This window comes from Tursiops truncatus, chromosome 13, assembly GCF_011762595.2.
Source record: "Tursiops truncatus isolate mTurTru1 chromosome 13, mTurTru1.mat.Y, whole genome shotgun sequence".
NCBI classification, from domain to species: Eukaryota; Metazoa; Chordata; class Mammalia; order Artiodactyla; family Delphinidae; genus Tursiops; species Tursiops truncatus.
The window spans coordinates 77,727,451-77,750,262 of NC_047046.1; the positions used below are offsets into that span (position 1 = coordinate 77,727,451).

General features: G+C 37.5%; 1 protein-coding gene and 1 pseudogene across 1 annotated transcript in view; one reads left to right on the forward strand and one right to left on the reverse strand.

The window, feature by feature from the left end:
• Nucleotides 1-18,348: 18,348 nt before the first annotated feature.
• The window catches only part of CDH7 (cadherin 7), a 190,210-nt gene continuing 185,746 nt past the window's right edge, over nt 18,349-22,812 (forward strand). Inside the window, exon 1 of the mRNA XM_019937195.2 lies at nt 18,349-18,569. The gene's annotated coding sequence lies outside the window, so the exon portion shown is untranslated. The remainder of the gene's footprint in view (nt 18,570-22,812) is intronic.
• On the reverse strand, nt 21,363-22,707 carry LOC101317946 (large ribosomal subunit protein uL4 pseudogene; annotated as a pseudogene).

The following is a 22,812-nucleotide window of genomic DNA, read 5'->3' on the forward strand; positions in this document are numbered from 1 at the left end:
TTATGTACATTTAAAGCAAACTGCCTATTTGGAGAAACTCTAGATTATTACCAGGTCACCTCCTTTAAGATAGACACTGCCTATTTTGTATACATTTATTCATTCAACAAATATTTATTGTGTGACTTCTGATTACTAAGAACGCTGTTGAGCACAAAGGATACAAAAAAGGGAATAAACATTGGTCTCTATCAGCTTGCTGAAGTACAGAGAAGCAAACGTCATTTGTGGAACTGTTACACAGAGGAGCAGCTCAGTATCAAGGAGTAGCATCTGTGCCCGGATATCAGGCAAGACGTAACATAGGACGTAACAGTAAAGCTAAGAAATGAAGCCTAACAAAAGTAAACAAGTGGGGCTACATCAAACTAAAAAGCTTCTGCGCAGTAAAAGAAACAGTCAACAAAATGTAAAGACAGGGGCTTCTCTGGTGGCGCAGTGGTTGAGTGTCCGCCTGCCGATGCAGGGGACCCGGGTTCGTGCCCCGGTCCAGGAAGATCCCACATGCCGCGGAACGGCTGGGCCCTTGAGCCATGGCAGCTGAGCCTGCGCGTCTGGAGCCTGTGCTCCGCAACGGGAGAGGCCACAACGGTAAGAGGCCCGTGTACCACACACACACACAAAAATGTAAAGACAGCCTACAGAATGGAAAAAATATTTGAGAACCACATATCAGATAAAAGGTCAATATCCAAATATACGAGGAACTCACACAACTCAATAGCAAAATAACAAATAACCCAGTTTAAAAATGGGCAAAGGTCCTGAATAAACATTTTTTCAAAGAAGACATACAGATGGCCAACAGTTATATGAAAAGGTGCTCATCACTAATCATCAGGAAATGCAAATCAGGGAATTCCCTGGCGGTCCAGGGTTTAGGACTCACACTTTCACTGCCAAGGGCATGGGTTCAATCCCTGGTCCGAACTAAGATCCCGCAAGCTACACGGAGGGGTCAAAAAAAAAAAAAAGGAAATGCAAATCAAAACCACAAAGGGATATCACTTCACACCTGCTAGGATGGCTATCAACAAAAAGACAAGTGATAAATGCTGGCAAAGATGTGGAGAAAGGGAACCCTGTGTACTATTGGTGAGAATGTAAACTGGTGCAGCCACTATGAAAAACAGCAGGGAGGCGCCTCAAAACAAACAACAAACACTGCCATATGACCCAGCAATCCCAATTCTGGGTATGTATCCAAAAGGGACAAAATCAGGACTTCAAAGAGATACCTACTCCTATGTTCACTGCAGCGTTATTCTCAGTAACTGAGTATGGAAACAACTTAAGTGTCCATTCGTGGATGGACGGATAAAGAAAATGTGGGATTCATCCTTAAAAAAGAAGGAAATCCTTCAGTTTGCAACAACATGAATGAATTTGGTGAGCATTTTTAAAGTAAAATATGCCAGATAGAATACTGCAAGGTGTAACTTTATGTGGAATCTGTAAAAAACAAGAAATGTTGAACTCACAGGAACAGAGAGTAGAGCTTTGGTTGCAAGGGCCTGGGGGTAGTGGAAATGTGGAGAGGTTGGTAAAAGGGTACAAACTTTCAGTTGTAAGATGAATAAGGCCTGAGATCAAATGGTGACTTTAGTTGAAAATACTGTTTTGTATAACTGAAATTTGCTAAGAGAGTAGAACTTAACCTTTCTCAACAAAACAAAACAAAACACAAAAGTTAATATGTGAGGTAATGGATGTGTTAACTTGATCACGGGAATCTTTTCACAATGTGTGTGTGTGTGTGTGTGTGTGTGTGTGTGTGTGTGTATAATCATCATGTTGTACACTTTAAATATATCACAACTTTATATGTCCGTTATATATCAATAAAGTAAAAGAAAAAAAAAAAAGAAAGTCTGAGTCCACTGGAAAAAGTCATATATGTCCCAAAATATCTCCCATAGAGGTTAGAATCCTCAAATTTTCCATTCCTTTAAAGATCTACTCATTTAAATATTGTATGGCATTGAAATACTATCTCAGAAATTAGAAATAAGTGGTTATTACAGTGATTTAAATGAATTGATCACATTAGTTATTCAATGACATTACAGAACCCAGGAAAAATAAGGAACAAAGTAACCTAGCAGAGATATCTGGAAAGCAACTGGTCTTGGAAGTTACCCAGAATAAGAGGCCAAGGTAGTCACCAAAATTGGCAACCCAGTGCATCACAGCTGTAGGGAGAACTTAAAGAGACTTTAGACTGCTGTAGAAACACTGCTTCTTTCATTATTTTTCCTTTAACTTCTTCTGATTTTCTGTTCTGTTTAACAGGAAAAAAAGAACTCAGTACTTTATGTCTTCTTTGCTAAGAATGCCTTCTACTGCTTTGCTACACTTCTCTCAATTTCCTCTCCCACCAAGCCAGGCTGATGTATGCCTACTTATCTTTTAAGCTCTAAATTAATTTTCTCCCTGCTGTGTAGTCTTCCAACACTCCTAGATACAGGTGCACACAGTTCTTCATTCTCCCACTGTAACATATGAGGTCTTCTATGATAGCACTTTACTTTCATGTTCATTCGTTGAATTCACAAATACTTAGTGATGGTTACTTACTGCAGTAAACATTTTCATGCTGGGCCAGGAGACTAAGGGAGTGAATAAGACAAAAACTTGATTCCTGTTGTCATGGAACTTACATTTTTAAATGAAACATAGTTTTTCTCTGTTTTCCCTAAGAGCTTGTGAGTTCCATATGAGAAAAAGCCATGAATTATTCAATTTAGTATCTCATAATTTTACTGTAGTTGCGCTGGCCATAGAGAATAAATTTAAAATATTTTCAGTGATACACAATGAAAAATAGTTTTATTTTTTGCATGTTTGCTTGTTTCTTTTAAAAGATAGGCACATTGTCGTCCACAACACAATGTACATTCTGTTACCGAGGAAGGCAATTTATGTCTAAAAAGTATTATTATTTATTTTTTAATATTATTAAATTGAGTACTCAGGGGTGTTAAGTAATTTTTCCAAGGCCACAGAGACCAGAAATTGCACTGCCAGTATTCAAACCCAAACCTATCAGACTCTAAAGCCCAAGTGATTTGACTTCCACCGCCCACCTCACCCTTGATTATGGGTTCTAACATTTTTATTTATTAAACAAGTTTTTTTGAAATATACAGAAAAGTACACAAAACAATAAATTTTAAAAAAGAAAGCAAAAAATGTAATGAGCATTTACATCATGAAATAGAATATGATTTGTGCCTCAGAAACCCCAACTCATAACCTTTCCCAGTAAGTAAGCCACACGTGAAAATAACCATTATCTTGAATTCTAACATATAGAATTTTTGCTTGTCTTTGGGATTTTTTTTAATAAATTGAATAATTCAGTATATGTGTGTCTTCATCCATTCAACATTGTGAGATTCAAATTTGATGTGAGTATAGCAACTGTTCATTCATTCTTAGTGCTGTATGGTATTTTGTTGTAATATATCCTTCTCTATTCTATGAACATTTGGTTGACGTTTTTATTATTATTATTGTTGTTATGGATAGCAGTGTTTGATAAACTATGGAAACAATTCTGATGGGTATTTACCTAGTAAGGGAAATTGCTGCATCAGAGTACAGGACAAAGCATTTTTTAAAGTGATATGAGCAAGAGTAAAACACTGCTGTTTGAGCTTTTCAATTGCTCTTCATTCACATTCCTTCGATCTTGATTGTCAGCCTTCTTCCTTTTGCTGCTGTGGTGGTTATCACATTAGTGGGATCATGTTGTGGTTTTGATTTGTATTTTTTAATGACTTAAAAGTCTGAACAGATCTTTATATATTTATTAATAATATGTATGTTCTATTTTGTAAAGTGGGTACTCAAGATTTTTGCCTATTTTTAAAACTTGGAATTTCTTTGCTGTTCTTATTCATTTGTAGAAGTTCTTTTTGTATTTCAGATACAGGTTCTTTGTCAGATATAAATATTGTAAATCTCCTCCTCCACTCTGTCGCTTCTTCTTCATAATTGTAATGGTATGTCTTTTAATGAACAGAAATTCTTAGTTTCAGTGTAGCCCAATTGATCTATGTTTTCCTTTATTTTACATCAGTTTTTTAAAAAAAATCTTTGCCTGTTCCAAGGTTAAAAAATGTTTGCAATTTTATTTTCTTGAAAAAGTTAATATTTATTGGCCATAGTTGCTTATAATATCATCTTTTGAACTTCTTAAAATCCATAGAATCTTTGCTATTGTCTCTTTTTTATTCCTCCTACTTTTGTTTCTTTTTTCTTGATTAATCTTGCAATAATTTATAAATTTTAGTTCTTTCCCCCAAAAAATATTTGGTTTGCCTGATTCTCTTCATTGTGTATTTATTATCTCTTTCATTGATTTCTGTTTTTATCATTATCTGGTTTTATCAGTATGCTTTTCTTTTACTTTCTCTGAGTTTGATGTTCTGTTCTTTTTCTAAGTTCTTGGGGCAAATACATAAATCTTTGCTATTCAACTATTCCTTTTGTATGCATTGAACTCTGAATTTCAATACGTGTATTCCTCCATCGTTTTCATTAAAGAAATTTAGTCTTCTTTCTTACTGTTGCTCCTTTTAAGAATATACCCTTATTATCTGACTTCTTTTAAGATACTATTTTTGTTGTCAGATTTTGTTTCATTATGATATGAAAATCTAGGGTGGTTTCCTTTTTATGTACCCTATTGGTGTTCAAAGAGTTTCCTGAAGAAACAGAGAGATGTTTCTCATTGGTTTTAGAAAATTATTAACTGTTTTCTTTTCAAATATTTATCTGCTTCATTTTTTCTCTCCTACTTTCCTGGGACTCCTGTTATACAACTGTTAGGCTTTTTCACCATTTCATATATTTTTCTGTACTTTCTGTATTTTCATTCCTTTGACATTCCATTATTCAGACTGAATATTTTCTACCAGTCTTTCTAATGGTTTACTAATTTTCTCTTCAGTTGATTCCAATGTGCTGTTCAAATTATTTATCTGAATCATAATTTTTTCCATATATATATTTTTTTAATTTCTAGACTTTCATCTTAACCTTTTCATAAACTTTAATTAGCTGAAAAAAGTTTCCAAAATCTTATATATTTTCTTGAAGATATGTTTCGTTGTTATTGTGCTAATTGTAATAACCGTCATTTGTTGCTTTGAATCCACTGTTGATTTTCTCTACGTCTGTCTCTTAAAATTCCTGGTAATGTATAATTGAATGCTGATGTATTTATTTCCTATGGCTACTATAAAAAAGTACCACAAAGCGGATGGCCAAAAATAATAAAAATTAATTTTCTCACAGTTCTGAGAGCCAGGAGTCTGAAATCAAGGTGTCTGCCGGGGTATGTCCTCTCTGAAGGCTCTAGGGAAGAATCATTCCTTGTGTCTTCCAGCTTCTGGTGGCTACTGGTGATCCTTGGCATTCCTTGGCTTTTAGCTGCTTTACTCCAATCTCTGACTCCATCATCACATTGTTTTCTCCTATGTGTGTGTTTTTCTGTGTGTCCTTTTCTCTTCTTATAAGGACACTCGTCATTGGATAAGGTCCCAATTGAATCTAGTGTAATGTCATCGCAGCTTGATTACATCTGCAAAGACCATATTTACAAAGAAGGTCACATTCACAGGTACCAGAGTTAGGACTTGATCATTTTAATTTGGGGGTACACAATTCAACCCACTGTAGCTGGATACTACTTATGGAATGTTTTTGAGAATTTGATAATGTTATTTTTCTCTAGAGTGAGTTTAGTCTATTATTTTTTGAGTAGAGCAGAAACTAAGCTCATTTAAGCTTGAGTACAGTTTTTGTAAGATTGTCCTTCTGATTTATCCCACTACAGTTTAGAGGTTCCCCACTGAGAGCTGGCATATTCTAGATTCTTTCCATTTTGGCAGATCCTATTTCCAACTTTTGTCTTCCTAGCACTATAAGACTGATAAAAAAACTTTGCTTTTTAGAGGCTTTGAACTTACCTTTTTTATTTCTTGGCCCTATGCAGCTTAAGAAATTGGCATATGCATCCAGCGGAAAACTGGAATGTCAGATTCATTTCTCTATATCTCCATTCTCTCTGGGATTGAACCCTCGAGTTTGGGGTTCCTTGTCCTTCCCAAACTCAAAAATTTGTCTCTACAACATTGTGAGTTTGCCAGAAGCTCTGATGGCTTGTCTATTCCGATGACTGTAATGTTCTTGATGTGTCTTCAACACTTGACAGTGTTTATTGTTATTATCACAAAGCTAGGTCTCTTCTTTCCCCACTACTGAGAGTGATGTGGGTTCAGCCTTAAACCTCACCTTGTCCTTGGTTTGAGAAAGAGTGTGTTACAAGGAGAGATTCCAGGAAATAGATATGTTTATTCATAACAAAGGTTTTTAGACTGCTCCTCTTTCCTTTTTATTTCTGTTTTTGCTTGTGAAAGTTGTATCCGTCTTTATGGAAGGTCAGAAATGCTATCAATATACATTTCTTGCATAAACGATGAACTGAAAAATAAACAGGTATTCAAAATAGATTGTCTACCTTATGTGAACTCAATTATTTTCCATAATAATGAGGACGATAGTCAACAACAGTACTGCCTTTAGCAAACTTCATCTTGTTAGATTTTGTCTGTGATTTTGGTCCTAAATTCATTGGCTGAGTTCCCATAATATGTTCCTGTACACACCAAATGTCACCTGAGTGACTGTCTACTTGGATATAAGCAAGTAGACCATAAATGATGACATTTGGTCTGTACTCAGAGGAATGATTAATAACTTAGAATATTCAATAAGGAAGAAGAAAATAGAAAAATAGTAACTAATTGTTTTTAATTGTCTTTGGAAATACATTTGGGCACACAGTCAATGCCTGTTGAACTTCTGGTTTAATATTCTACCTGGGCCAGAAGTCCAGTTAGAGCAGTCTATAATGTTTTCAATTATTATCTTTTGCTTGTGAAATTTGCAATTATTTCCTGAAAATAAAGCATGTAGAAGAAAGCCAAGATAAAAAGTACAAAGCCCATGCTTTAATTGTAGACCTAAAAAAGTTTGCAGTTCAGATTTCCAATTTTATTTCAATTTTTTCAGTTATTTGATGCCTAATACTTTAATATATTAATTAATTAGAGATATTGTTACTTTCTCCAAAACAATATGATTTCTAAAGTGTTTACTTAACCTCGTTTACATTTCCATTGTATATAATGAATTTTTCTGGCTGGTACTTGGGGAGACCAGGAAAGCTCTGGAATATGAGTTGAGGGTAACTAGAGAGTGGGATGCCCTTGCAGTTACTGATAATGACACGGTGTAAGCTATGATTTGAGGTTGAAGATCATGGAAGGGGAGGAGGTTAGATGTTTGAGAGGTCCCAAGATATTGGAAGGATCATATATGAATTTTTTTACATCACCAAGAATTACCACAGGAGGAGTGCTGTATTAAGGTGGTAAATTTCAGCTATCTCAGTTCACTGAAATTCATTTTCAGTGGAAGATATGGGATTTATCATTATTTTATATTTAAGATTAATAGCATTGCATTTAGTATACTCTAAATCTTTAGATTTCTATATATAGACTTATATGTAACCAAAGGAAAGGAAAGAGATCATAATTAACACCATAGCCTGAAGGCATAATGTTTTACCAAATCACCAGCAGATTGTTTATCTCCACTTATTGGAGTTGTGTGAAACTCCACACAATTAGCTAAAAAATTAGGAAATTTAATATTTCAAAAAATCAGTCCAAATAATAATGATTGTAGTAGCTATTACTTGCAAAACTCTGTGTTACATGATTACAATGAACATATGAGGTAAATATTATTGTTATCATTTCATTGTTGAGAAACTGAGGTACAAAAAGTTTAAATGGATGTGCAAGGTTAAAGAGTTAGTAAGTGAAAGAACAGGAGTTTTAACTTAGACAGACTGACTCCTGTGATCTTAATCTGACCCTATGACCAAGACAAAGTGCATATTAATAGACTTCATGCAGACTATTATTCTCACAGTGTGCTTTTCTATTTCAAATTTCTTTGGTTGTTCAATTTCATTACATCCTTCCAAATGGTATCTTTTGTTTTTTTGTCCTTAAATGAAATCATTTTATAGGATAATGTTATCAATTATGAAGGTGATGAATTGCTGCATTACTTTTCAAAGAGCTGCTTCAGCAAGCTGTCAAGTATAACATTTCTTCAATAAGCACTGAGGTCACGAATCATCTTGTCTCAGCCCTAACAAGGACTCTTCCTTCGCTAGTGATGCAATTAGTTGTCAGGTGTCATCACATGTTGTTTCCTCATAATTAATTCAATACAAATATCGAGTTGCATGGAAGCTCATTTTAAACAGGATTCCAGGGGTCTTTTGAGCCTTATTCATTGAAGCATAGATGGTGAGCAAAACTGGTTGTGCAGCTGGTACTCCTCAACACATTTAAGTATCTTTCATGAAACATACTCAATCAGACAGAGGGAATATTATAAAAATCTGTTTAATTAAAACCAAATAAGAAAGGAGGTGGCAAGTTTATTAAGAAGTAGGCATAAAACGTGTAACACCAAATATTGTTATAGACTTTGTATTTGCTCTTTCCTCTGCATGGATTTCTTCCTGGGATTTTTTTCATAGCTGCCTCCTTTTCATCATTCAGGTGTAACATTTAGTTCTCATTCTTAGGGAGGTTTTCTTATCACCTTACCTAAAACAGCATTCCTTTCTCTTGTTATTCTCTATCACAAGACTCTGTTTATTTCATTCATTAGGTACTGTTAGGGATGGAATATTTGTGTCCCCCTAAAATTTATGTGTTGAAATCCTAACCCCCAATACAATCACTTTGTGATCATATTAGGAGGATCTAATCACTTTGGAAGGTGATTAGATCATGAGGACAGGGCCCTCATAGACGGGATTAGTGTCCTTAGAAGAAGAGACACCGGGGAGCTCTCTCGTTCTTTCTACTGTGGATCGGGAAGAGGGAACAGGCCCTCATTAGACACTGAATTTGCCAGCTCCTTGAACATGGACTCCCCAACCTCCAAAACTGTGAGAAATAAATGTTAAGATGTAGGATTTCAGGGCACCTCAATTTTCCTTCTGCAATACCTCATCTTAAATACTGTTTGAACTGATAAAAGTCACTAGTCATAATTTGTCACTAATGTCCTGGTTTTCATGCTATATTGTGATTTTTATGTCATCTGTGTCCATATCAGTATTTCATGACACATTAGCAAGAAATTTAAATATTTTTCCAACATGTTTATATGATTCATCCCACTTCATTAATTGGATTATCAAACAATTCAAAAGCCTATGAATTATTTGTATTCAAAATTTATTGCTTCCTTTGTATGAGTTACTGTTATTGGTGTGATCTGAAATCAATTTTCATTACAATTAGCACCTCAGTGTCAGAATTATTTAAATTTATTATTTTGTTTTGCATTTCATTAATTTTAGTCTACATTTTCTCTCAGGTCTTTACTAAATAAATGTAATATTCACATGTACCTTCAATTCAGGAGTTTGCAGTTTCTTTCTTATTTTAATGATACTTTCCCAACAACGTTTTTTCAAATCGTAGGTCTCCCAGCCTGTTTTCCTTCCCATATTACTTCGGTCCACTCCAGTGATATCCCAAATAGGAAAAGTGTTGTGGAGGAATGTCGTAATGGAAGGAGACACCAATCTTAAATAATTTTAGTTAACGTATATAATTTTTGAAATTAAAAAAATAAATGTATATGACCACATGCATACATCGATAAGTATCCTGAGATAGTGGAAGTAAGGGGCCCTGCAACTTAAGCTTCCTTATTTCCATGGTACGTCCATCTCTGTTCAAAAGTATTAAAGAGAAAAACCACAGGCCCAAAATGGTGTCACTTGCACTAAAGCCAATGATACCAAAACTAGATTTAATACCTAACCTAATTGTAGTTCCAGCCTTCACCAGAAATGCAATCTTCATTAACCAGTCTGGAATTTTCCGGTCAGCACCAATGAGGTAATCTGCCAGAGTGACCCTCTCCTTCCCCACCCAGGGAGAAGAGAAATCTACACAATTAAATGCTTGCAATTCCTTCCCCCCATTTCCCCCATGTCTTGGCCTAAAAATAACCCTTTCTTTTCTTTTTGTTAATAGCTCCCTTGCCCCACCCTTCTTCCTATAAAAACCTTCCATTTTGTACAACCCCTCAGAGCACCCTGCTAGTTACCAGATTGGACTGCTGCCCGATTCATGAATTGCCTAATGAAACCAATTAGATCTTCAAATTTACTCGGTTGAAATTTGTTTTTTTAACAAAAGTAAAACTAAGAATATCATATTCTTTAGTGTGTTTGATAGATAGATGTATGCTTTCAATGCTAAACTCCAAGGAAGATAAGAAACACACTTTATTATTATTTTTTTAATCTCTATTTTATAAACAAATTGGAGAGAAACTGTAAGCAGATAGGTTAGGGGGTCGTGGGAGAAAGAGAACCAGGCATGGCTTTCTTGACATAAGAGAACCCGTTTTGCACTAAGCGATTTTGTTCCTGAGCCTGGCCACCATGCTTGCCCTTGAACAGGCCTTGGTAATTAATGATCTTAAGGTAACAAAGGAAAGGCAGTGAAGCATAGTGCAGTGATACAGTCCTAGTTGCTCCTCAAGGGAAATACATAATGTTAATATACCTTTGAGTTCTGTAGGAACTAAGGCCCCCACCCAGTTGGAGGATGGAATGATGATGTTGACCATCCTGACTTCAGTCAACTAAAGCTTGAACTCTGTCGACCTTTGCCCCAATTCTATGATGAATTCTCCTCTGCTCAAGCCCCTTTATGAATATGTATGTACCCTTAGCTTAAAACTTCCCCAGTTTTGCTGTTCAGGGAAACGTTGCTTTGGGAAAGATCCCCAGTGTTCTTACTGAAGTCGACTTGGGCTTCCGTACCCTGACACCAAATTAAATCTCGCAGACAGAGTTTTGGGTGAAGTAGGAAAGAATAGCTTTATTGCTTTGCCGGGCAAAGGGGGCCACAGCGGACTAGTGCCCTCAAAACTGTGTGTCCTGACCTGGAGGGGGTAGTGAGGCATCTTAGAGTGTTCAAGGAGCAGGGCGTGGTCAGCTCATGGACATTGTTCTGATTGGTTGGTGGTGAGGTAATATAATAGGGAGTCAGCATCATCAACCTTCTGGTTTCAACCAGTCTGGGGTCTACGTGCTGGTGGGAAGCAGTCAGTTAACTTCTCCCACGTGGTTGGGGTTTCAGTATCCGCAAAACAGCTCAAAGGTATTGTTGTGTGCATCCCATGAGGGGGAACCTGGACCCTGCCGCAAGGCTGCCCTGTTGTTTCTTTTGATTGTTCCTCCCTGGTCTCCACATCCCCTCCCCTCCCTAATTAGCAACTGTTTGAACCTGCCCATTGGAACTCAGGGAGGGTCATGGAGGCTGAATGAAGCCTATTTCCTGTAATCAAGAAATGGGGGACACAGGAAGGCTTTTGTGCCCAGGAGCCCCACAGGGTCCTGCTCGGTTCCATCACTTGCTGCAAGTAATAAATCGTTCCTCTTCCCACACTTTGGCTTGGTTATGTCTATTGGCTCAACAACCACCAAGAGGTGAACCCAGTTTTCAGGTAACAAAACTATGTAGCTCTTTGAAAGAAATTCTGTTTTCTTAAAATTTGCATTGAAAAGTTGATATATTTTTTAAAAAATGGATACAACTTTAGGAACAATAAGACCAAGTTTAAGAAAAGCTGAGAAAATTTTAGACTATAAGCCCTTGATAAAGTTTGCTTAATTGATTACTGATTCTAACTGCCTACCATGCAGATGGAATTCAATAAATATTTGTGACTGAGCACATTAATGAGTAAATAAACTACAACATTTGAAATAATTAAGAATCTAACAACCTACTATTTAATGAGCAGGATGAGCAGACAACATGAATAGAAGGAAAAATATTCTCCTGATTGAGAAAAAATGTAATGGAGGAATATAATGTATTCACAGTAATATTAATTTTCATTTAAAATTTTCTTTCACTTAAGGGAGGAATAATGATGCATAAAATTGTGCTGTTCCAAGAAAAGAGATTCAATGCTGGGGCTAATTAGTGAACAGTACAACTAGTGAGCCATCAAAAGACTAATCAGTGGCCAAAGCAGAGATGAAAGTTACCAGTGTCACTGGTAAATTGAGGACTCTCGGTAGGAAACAGCTCTACATTTTCCCAATTACTATGCTTCCCTTCTACTGAGCTATGTGAACCCATACTCCTTAGTGGTACCTTTGCCAAACTATTTAACTTTTTAGCCGCATCTGTTATTATAGTCCTATTTCTTTGTGTTTGAGGCACAGTCATGTTCATTTTAAACTGGGAGCCACAGAGCTAAGTCAAAGGGCTTCTCTCCAAAGTGCCAGCTTCCGGACTCAAGAGTGTGTGTTGGTGTGTGTGTGCGTGTGGGCCTCTGTGGTGGGAAGGGAGTGGAGAGTTGAGTCTGGATCTCTGATCCCTCTCCTCCCTCTTCTAAGCTCCAGCTCCACTGGCATTGAAAGGAAAGGCAGGAGAGAAAAAAAAAAGGCAAGTATCTTATCTGTAGGCATGAATGCAGCCTCATTCTGTTGGTTCTCACTGCTTCTCTGGTTAACATAATAGCAGGAGGGAAGGTGGATTATAATTATGATGTATGTATTTCTTTGCTGAAAGTTCCCGCTCACAGTGGGAGCGTGATTCTGTTAGTAGCAGGATTGATTTGCTGTTCTGAGTGTCCATTTGAGATTTGCAGTCTCAACTTCCAAGCCTATCATCTGCATGGTTGAGTGTTTACCTCCAATTGAGAGTTCAGCTGTTCAGTTGCAGGGCAAGTGTTGTCTGTAATCAGGGCTGGAGTTTTCCCAGGAGTAAACAAGAAGAAGGGACAGTAGGAAGAAAATGCAAAGCATCGATGAGGATGCCTGACTGTGGAATCTAAGTTGGGGGAGGAAAAGAGGTGTAAAGGTGTTAGGGTCAACAGAGGAAAGTTCTGTTGATGCTGAGAAATTATCAGAATTTGAATACTAAGCATGAAAATTTTGAAGTTTCTATTTTGTGAGTAGTAAGTAAGGTTGAGAAAGCTGCTGGGGCCCCAGCATCACCTGGGAGCTTTTTATAAATGTAGAATCTCAGATGAATCCGGATCTTTATTTTAGCAAGTTCTGTAGTTGACTCAAATACACATTAAGGCTGAGAAATACTGGTCTAGAATAGTGGGTCTCAACTCTGGTTGCATAATAAAATTACTGGGGGAGTTCTTAAACTATTCCTGATTCCAAGTGAGAAAGCCTTGGGGTGAGGCCCAGGCATTTATATTTTTTAAAACCAGAATTTGACCCTGACAGTGGTTGGTAAGTAAGGAGTCATCAAGAGACAGAAAGGTTCCAGGCTCATCTACCTGGATTTTCAAGTTACCAGGTTTCCACATTCTAGTCAACTCCAGCCAGTTGTGGCCATGTGGAGATACAGATTGAGATCAATTTTTCAAAAGAGGTAAGAAACTTGGTTTTCATAAGAAATATCTATATTTTAAAATCATGGTTAAAATTAAAAAGAAAAAAATAAACTCGGTAGGAATTTCAAAAACAATCGGTTAGATTTTTGACTTGGAAAGAATGGTAGTTTTAAGCCTTCTGCGGTGTCAGCATACCACAGCTGTCTCTCTTTTCCAACTGTTGCGTCACATTAAGTAAGTTTATAGTTACTTAGAGTAGCAGTGAGTAAAAGTGCTGAGGATTTTACAGGGATCAGGATAGTCCCGTAGTCACGTTGGCTTTATCATCTTCTTCACTCTGGAAACACAATGATCAGTAGCCATCAGGGAAAAATGTGGCAGAAAAAGAGAAATCCAGAGAAAAACTCATGCTTCTGTCTTCATTATATAGAAAGCTTTTCTCTGTGGCACAGAAATACTTAAGTCTTTGCGTTGTCTCCTCACCCAGAGTATATGAAAAACCACAGACTTTTTTAGCTGTTTTTGTTTTATTCTTTCCATTCTGCCTTTCCTGGATAAAGTCTCCCTTTCTGCTTGACACATTATTTTTTCTTTAGATAAATTAGTAAAACCAATTAAGTTCATATCAAGTACTAGAAACATGGTAACCTTTTTCTTTTATAAAGTGATTTGAATATCTGTTGTAATCCATTATGTGCAAACATTCTCTTTATTAAAATTGTTTCTGTTATCCGTATGCCATGGAGAACCCATAATCTGCCTTATGACTCCTAACTTAAAACTTCTGTTACCCATACACAGAGCAGGGGGGAAAGCTAACTCCTTTTATTTTGCAATAGACCTTGAAGCCTAGAGACCAAAATCATTAGCAACTAAAACCTTGGATCCTCTTTCCTTGAAAGCAGAGAGGTCTCTGTCTTTGAAAGTTATGTAAGAGCAAAGGGAAACAATTCCATTAATTTTGAGGAGACAGGTACCACAGACCCATTGAGAAGGCTGAATTCTTTCAATGACAGAAATAAAAGAACAATGGAAAAGAGTAGTCTCTATAGAAACTGAGATTAAATATTCTTATATAATTAACCATTATATATATAAATAGTATATATGTATGTATATCATTTTATATATAAATTTGTATTTATATATTTGTTTATGTATATATATGTTTATGCGCTCCAGGTACATAAAATTGAATTATATACATGATATTAGAGACCAAAGTTAAGTAAAATATGATTATGCACTTGTGTTTAACAGACCAGTGGCAACATCAATGTAAACAGAGGAAAGTCCAAATTCCAAAAGAGAATGATCAGTATTATCAAATGCCAAAAGATGTCCAATAAAATGAGGACTTTAAATTATCTAAGAAGTTCCAAATCAGAAGGTCAAAAGGATTTTCCTGTCATGGTGGCAACTAGAGCCACTTTGCAGTAAAGAGATGAATGGTGAGGTGAGATTCTGGAGACAGGAATTATAAAGGAGGAAAAAGAATAGAGCTGACAATGAGGTGGGAAGAGAGCGAATGCTTGAGGGAGTGGTCATTTTCTTAAGTTTAGTTATTGAACCAATAGGGAAAGATGTTAGAGACAACAGTGGTTGGTAGGAAGTGGACTGGATCCAGACAATGAATGAGGGGATGGGGTCACGCTTCCTCTGACAAAAGGAAAAAGGGAAAGCTGAGTTGGGGTGTAGGTAAATTATCTGGACACAGAGAAGCGCTTCAGCCGAGAGGCTTTCACTACCTCTGTCGAGAAGACACTTCACTTCTTTTGCTACCAGCCTGGTGGAAACCACCCTCACCTCTCACCTGGATTATTGCAGTTGTCTCATAACCATTTTACCTGCTTTTAACCTCACCTCTCTTCTCTCTTTTCTCAGTGCTGCATCCAGAGTCATGTTAAAATTAAGCCTGATCGCATGACCCCTCTGGACAAGACCCTCCAAATATTTGACAGAAAAGCCAAAGTCCACATGGTGACCTATTTGATCTGCCTGTGTTCTGCCACTCACAGCCATCCTCACTCGGAAACTCGCTGAGCCATCTGCTTCTCTGTCCTCGGCGCCCTGGTTCCGGCCACAGAGGCCTTTGTGCAGGCCTCTAGCTGTGCTCTACTCTCAGCCGAGACTTTGCCCTTGATGTTCCCTCTCCCTGGAAGGCTCCTCCCCAAGAATCATAGCTCAGCTTCTTCACTCCTCCAGGTGCCACATCCTCACTGAGGCCTTTTCAGGACACTGTCTACAAGTTTTGCAGTGTTCCTCGGTTGACATCTTCTATCCCAATTGCCTGAATCACATTTTCAGTTTAGCCTAGAGCTACTCGATCTGTGTAACAAACTACATATTTTCCTGATGCGCCTTGTTTTTTGTCCGACTCCACCGTGAGAGTAAGGACTCTTATCTCTTGTTCACTGCTCCATCCTCAGCTCCTAACCTGGTGACTGGCATGGTCGGCACTCAGTACGCATTTGTATGAATTGTGAGAGATAGTTTAGGGCTCGCATTCTCTGGGGACAAGTTAAAGGTTGTCTGAGGAGTAGTGATGGTCATTTTAGGCTAGAAGTGGACCCTTTAGGTTAGAAATACACCTATTTGTATGATTTCTCTCACCAAGTTCAATGCTCAGGAGTTGACAGTGAAGGACATAAGTTCCTTGACACATGTTAATCAGCATTGCTCAACAGAAATATAATGCAGACCACACATGCAAGCCATATTTGTAATTTTAAAAAATTCTTTCCAGCTTTATTGAGGTATGATAGACAAGTAAAAATTGTATATATTTAAGGAGTACAAAATGATGATTTTATATATAGGTATGTATGTATATATATATATATATATATATATATATATATATATATATACACATTGTGAATTGATTATCACAAACAAGGTAATTAATGAGATTTTACATTCTTTTTTTACACTAGGTCAGTGAATTCTGGTGTGTGTATCACACATACAGCATATTTCAATTCAGATTTGTCATAGTTCATGTGCCAAATAGACCATGTGGCTACTGGTTGCTGTATCAGACAATTGAGAGTGGACAAATGTAGAGTTGGAATGGTTGGTTCTAACTGAAAGATACAATATGGAGGCAACTGAGTATAAAAACAAGACAGTTGTTGAAATGATACAACAGAAAGCCAGTTACATCAGTAGGAGAAAATAGTGGGACAGAAGAGAATTATGAAAGGAGTTCCAAATTATGGCAAAGGATAAATTCAGTGGGATTAAAGCCTAGGAGTTTGTGATCAGAGATTATCTAAAGCATGAGATGGAAATGAAAGTTGTTATGGACCAAAAGTACAATTGAGTAGCAACAGTGGTCCAGGAAAATGAGAGGTGTTGTTGTGAACAGTAAGGTTGTTGCCAAAGTCTTCATTGAATGTGGGTGGAGGCGAGCAGCTTTCAGGTCAATAGATGACAACAGTGGAGTGCAGAAGGTGAACTACTGGAACTCATGACACCCAAAAGAGAAGGCTTTATTTAGGACAGGGTGAAACGATAATCTGTTAGAAGGGTTAATGTGGGTTCTAGAGATGACTAGGAGAATTCATCAATATGTCAGAGGGAGAGTGATGAGAAAGAGGGTAGAGTGTAAAAACGGGGAATATTAGGATAGAATAGAAGACAGTCAGCTGGAACAGTCAGGGTACGCCCAAAGTAGAAGAGCAAAGCATACCTGTTGTCAAATCAGAATTTGGGGCTGTTCGATTATATTTCAGTAAGGATATTTCCTGGCTGGCTGTGAAGGAGAATTTTTCCTCAGATAAGCTGGCACTGTCACACTAATCTTTTAACATCATACATATGGTTCTTCCCAAGGGCAGAAGTAGTCTTAGGTAATGTCTCTTCAATAGCCAAGATGAGCTATTTAAGTCTGAGAGGCTTTATCAAGGCAACTCTCTCCTAGAATTCACAGTATATTTATTATCCTTGATGTCACTTTTCATATTACCTCTTTCAGAAGCTTCTTTAAAGGGATAAAGGAGCCCCCAGCTGAGTCCTGGGTCTCGAAAGAGTTCGTCTGAGACTTTAAAGGAGAATCAATATTTAAAACTCTAAGGCAAGAAAGAAGAAAAGTCAGTATTTGTGTGGGAATATTTTGTTTATTTGCCCAAAAAGACTGAACTAATTGCAAAAGTAATCTTAAGTTATTCATTCAACTTCGTCATTATTCAATATTCATTCAACAAACATTTGCTGAATTTTAGATAGTTATCAGGCACACTACAATGTTTCACAGTGATGAAAAAGATAAAATCGTTCTCAAAGAGATTCAAATTAAAGCAGGAGACTGACAGTTAACTAGGGAATTAAAATAGAATGTGGAGGGACTGTCAAGGGCCCCCCCTGACTTGTGGGTGGTAGGTTGGTAGAGATAGAACGTTATCTCAGCCAACATATAGCCATCCCCCAAGTAACCAACACTGCAGAGCATTTACTGAGTATGAGACCATAGAAGAGAGCACCATATGACACATCAGTACAGCGTAACTGCATGATGATCCTTTCCAACATCTGTTTTAATTTTCCCTAAAAATTTCATCTTCCTGTACTAATCATCACAACTTTGCCTCTCAAAAATTTCAGATTCTCTCCTCTCTCATCCACATACCTTCTCAAAATCCAGTCGTGCTTACATTCCTCTCTGCAAGACAATGCTCAGCTAAGAGAAGTAGTTCCCAAACCTGACTGCACAGTAGAATCACCTGGGGAACTTTTGCAATGCTCTCTGACCAATTAAATCATCATCTCTGCAGGCATCAACATGTTTTTTACAGTTCCCCAGGTGCTTCCAATGTTTTGGCAAGGTTGAAAGCCACTGCCTTACAGTGTTCAGCAAACCCAAACCTGGTCTTAATTCAAACCATGTCTTGTGGTCTTGTGCCTCGAGCATGACCTGTATAAAGAGCTTAAAGTCATGGATCCTCCCAAACAATCCAGGTCAAACGCAGTGGTGTTCTGAATGCAAATTAAGACAGAGAATCGTACGGGTTTGAGACTGAGTGGAATCAAAGCTGATCCTGCAGTTTCCGGTCTGGGCAGCAGTGCAGAAGGTAAGTGCAGCTAATTACATATAATTCGTAATATGTTTGTAATAACTAAGGGTCACTGGAGTACCTAACATGAATGCAACCAGGTTGTTTTAGAAACTTAGGGTTTTTTTTTTTTAAATAAGAATGCAATTAACTATATTATTTTTGAAATGAAAGCAATCAGTCCATGTGATGCTAAGGAAGTCTTAACTCTAATGGAGAATGTTTCTAGATGATGGTATTCATATTAAGAGAATATTACACAGGAATATGCTTTATCTGGGGAGAGATTAAGATTAGACTGTGGAATAGACAAGTCATGTTCTTTTTTAAAAGATACTTTTTTTTTTTTTGCATTAAACCCCACATTCTTTGAACCATTGAATCTTCAAATCTCAGTAGTATTCTAAAAGGAATAATGCTTTCCCCCAAGCGTATTCATATGGGAGCTTTAAACAAAAGGAAAAGAAAAGTAACTATTACTTTGTAATTGAGGAGGCCTGAATGAGTTCCACCCTTCAATCAGAGTCCTACCAGCATTCAGTAGCACAAAACGTGTTCCTCAAACTTCCTCACACTATAATTTTATGTACTTTTCTTTATAATTCCCCAAGATGTCTTAGAATTTCCACCATTTTTACATATCTTTTATGCAATTCTTACCAGTAAAGTTGTAAAATAAAGCCACTCTTATCCTTCTATCCATTTAGGGTTTTTGCACCCAGGGCATAAATATAGTGCTATGAGTTTGGTTTTAGCAAACAATGTATGTGTCATACCTTATAATTCTTTCCTGGCTTTGGTTTGACATTAAAATAGGAGAAATGGCATACTCAGAGCTCCGTTACCTTTTATAGCAGACATGCAGTGTTCTCCAAGAAGATGAATGACTGGGTTACATTCTGATTATTAAAGTGAGTGAGGTTTATTACTCTGTTCAACAAAAGTGTATTTAATAGCATTTTCATTATATTCAAATCATTTCCAGAGTTACACACTTAAAAAGTAAATGAAGTGTAGTTCTGTAGAGAATCACTCCTGTGTGAATTCAGGCAAAGTAAGAATAGTATATTATTCTTAATGGAAAATTCTGAGTACATATTTGAGCTATAAATACATGTAAAGATGAATGATATGTTTTCCAAGGGTATTTTACTGTGAAGTTAAAGGTGATTAAGGCAAAAATGTATTAAGAAGTTTGAAAATTTCTTTTGGAAAATGGGTGGCGTGCTCTTCAGTTTCTGCAGCCTTATCGCGGTCCATCCCTCAAGTCGCTCCATTTGCTCCGCGCAACACCTGCTTTGTGTGTGTCTTGATGTTCACGTGCTGAATGATGGTATTTCCCCTACTTCCCTGGGGAGGCATGAGTCCCTTCTGCTTCCAGGAAGAGCTCTGCATACATGTCTGTGCATAATATTTTCTCTCACTCCTCACCCTTGTTCTTTGGGATTAGGCGAAATCCTTCCACGTAACCGGCCTAAATAAGCCTGGTAATCAGGTAATATAAAGTATTAAGCCTCAATAAAGCTGGGAGAAAAAAATGTAAAAATACAATGTAAATAATAAAAAGAATATAAGGTAATGAGAGAGAAAAGTTGTTTTACTATCTCCACAACATAAATTATGATATTGATCGTCCAAAGGTGGGAATGATATGAAAGGGGAGTTAATTCTGTAGATTTAAATAAAGGGATGATCAAAAGTTAAGGGAGATGCAAAAGGGAGGAGATATGGGGATATATGTATATGTATAGCTGATTCACTTTGTTATACAGCAGAAACTAACACACCATTGTAAAGCAATTATACTCCAATAAAGATGTTAAAAAAAAAGTTAAGCTAAATTAACAAATCATGTATAATTTTCCAATTTTTACAATTTAAAAGTCACCTTTATTCATAATTAAGTAATAGGTAAAAGGACTAATGAAATAACATTTTACTCGATTACTTAATATCCAGTGGCAGAGTGTGTTGCTCTGTCTTATCCGTCGAGTCCTTCTGCATTGAATTAGGGCAGCACATTTGTAAGTAAATCTCAGTTTATAGACTTATATGGTAACTTCAGTTTTTTTCATTCTGGTTTCTTGCATCAGTCATGTTAACCTGTATTGATTTTTATAATCTGGAAGAAATTAGATCAGGCCACTTAGAAGTGAGGCTGTTGGTCAGAAAACAAACAAAAGAATTGAAAATGTGACCCACAACACTATTATTTAAAACAGCAGTGCCCTCTACCACTAGCTGTTTATAACTGTGAAACCCGCAAGGCTGCAGAAGCTGAGTCTCTTAAGAAAGCTCATTGCATTCTTTAATCTGAAAAGAGACTCTATTATAGAATTGAGCCTGATGTACAAGCTGGTAAACACATATTTGGCCAAGGAAAAATATTTACAGTAAAATAGTACCTGTCAGGATTCAGTATTTAACGAACACATTGAAATTAAGATGTATTTAAAGTTTTCAGTTAAAAATTTAACAAACACATCATCTAAAATAACTTCAGCTTTGTGTTAGTTTTTTCTTCAATTTTTAAACCAATTTTTTTTCACTTTTTTTAATTGAGGTATAATTGATCTATAACATTATATTAGTTCCAGGTGTACAAATAATGATTTGCTATTTGTATACATGGTGAAATGATCACCACAATAAGTCTAGTTGACATGCGTCATCATACAGTTACAACATTTGTTTTTCTGGTGTGAGAACTTTTAAGACTTACTCTTTTTTTTTTTTTTCATGTTTCTCACTTCTCTTTGATCAGGTCTTTATTCAAAATTAGCTGTCCAAAATGATTTGACCTTTACCGAATAAGCAAATTTAAGTTTATGCCGCAGCCTTCTTTTCCTCTGTGGTGGGTTTCTTTTCTGCAGGCTTCTTTTTAGCGGGCTTCTTTTCAGCTGCTTGTTTCTTAGTCACTGGGGACATCTTTCCCACCAAAGCTTTCTTTCGCTTCTTCAGCTTCTTAACGCAAACAGCCTTCTTTCCTTTCTTTCCCACCACAGGCTCCTTGCCTGGAATCCCCTTCTCATCCGATTTGGCTTCTAGTGCTGCTGCTGCCCTATCCATCCGGATTTTGTGGTTCTTGGCCTGGCGAAGAATGGTGTTCCGGTGCATGGTCTTTGCATATGGGTTTAGCTTCAACATGATTCTCAGGTTTTTCAGTGGATTCTTCTTCAGGACTCTGCAATGAATCTTCTTGCGTGGTGCTTGCAGGACTCTTTGGATCTCTGGGCTTTTCAAGATTCTGCTAAGGTCTGTATTGAGCATCTTGTGCGTGGGGAGGTTGTAGTTACTCTTGAGGGGAGCAGCTTTACGCCAAGTGCCATGCAGCTCCTCTAACTTGCGGAAAAGCACTTTCAGTCCAAATGCAGAAGCGTCGCACATGCCCCCCAGGAGCAAGTTTCAAAATGTTCAGTTTGCTTATATTAAGCAGAGTAGTTCCAGGGATGTTTCTGAAGGCCTTGATGATACCGTTGTCCTCATTATAGACGATGCAGGGTCCCCTGCGCTGGATACGGCGACGGTGTCTCACTTTGCCTTTGCCAGCTCTCATTCGCTGCGAACCGTAGACCTTTTTGGATATCATTCCTGGCCTTAAGGTTCTTCTGAAGCAAAACGGCCTCCTTGGTCTTCTTGTAGCCTTCAACTTTATCTTCAACTACCAAAGGAGGTTCAGGAACTTCCTCTGTACGATGACCTTTAGACATGGCCAGCGCTGGTAAAGATGAGGCAGCCAACGCAGAGCAGATGGCATATCGCTTCCGCATTGTATTCAGTCTGCGGTGCCAATGTCGCCAGGTCTTGGTTGGCGCAAATATACGGCCCCCAAGACACATATTTCCCAAAGCACCCTGGCCAGAACAGTGAGTGCCGCCACCTCAAACCCTGGGAATTCGAACCACAGGCCTGCCAGTACCCCAAGACTCAGCACTGGTTTGATAACCTGCTAATTCACTGACAGCATAGGGCTGTCTGTTGTTTTTGCGCAAGTTGATGTGAACAAAGTTCACAATATCTGGTCGAATGGGAGCCTTGAACACAGCAGGCAAAGTGACATTTTTGCCAGCTGACTCCCCCTTTTCAGAGTACACTGATATCAGTGGACGAGCACACACCATGGCGGGAGAGGAGAAGGCCACGCTCCCCTCAACCCGGCAGCTCCCACAGGAAAAGCAAAATCTACTCTTCTAACAACTTCCAAATATGCAATTTGGTGCTATTAACTATAGTCACCATGCTTTACATTATGTCTCCATAA